At 32.1% G+C, this 417-nt stretch overlaps 1 protein-coding gene across 1 annotated transcript in view; it reads left to right on the top strand.

Annotated features, from left to right (window-relative positions):
• LOC119590848 (paired amphipathic helix protein Sin3a-like) overlaps positions 1-417 on the top strand; it is a gene marked incomplete at its 5' end in the record, with an annotated part of 24,220 nt that overhangs the window by 5,625 nt on the left and 18,178 nt on the right.

Below are 417 nucleotides of genomic sequence, written 5' to 3'. Positions count from 1 at the left end.
TGGTGGCAAAGGGTTAATATTTAATGAAGAATATTAGATACTGTTAATAAAGAAAGTTATTTGCAAGTAGAGAAAGATAAAAGCAAAAACACCTGTCACTCATTAGTGAAGTTGCAACTTTGGTCATTCTATATTCATTGGTGACATTCATTCATTCCTTGTACAGACCCAGTAATTGTCATACTGGGTTTAAAATTCACTATGGATTTTGTATTTTCCAAACATGCTATGCTGGACAGCCTGTCCCCAATTTTGTTGTGGATTGTAAAATTTTTTTTTATCTCACTAAGATCATATACGTGGACCTTGAAGGTTGAAAAATGCTGCATTCGAAATATTTTGATCTGCTCTTCAAATTAAATAATTAGTTGAATCAAGTCTTGGAAATGAAAGTAGTAACATTTGCAAGAATCAGGT

Source organism: Penaeus monodon, chromosome 27 (assembly GCF_015228065.2).
Source record: "Penaeus monodon isolate SGIC_2016 chromosome 27, NSTDA_Pmon_1, whole genome shotgun sequence".
Lineage (NCBI taxonomy): Eukaryota > Metazoa > Arthropoda > Malacostraca > Decapoda > Penaeidae > Penaeus > Penaeus monodon.
Note: the sequence above shows the minus strand (reverse complement) of the source record. Positions and strands in the feature narration are given on the sequence as shown.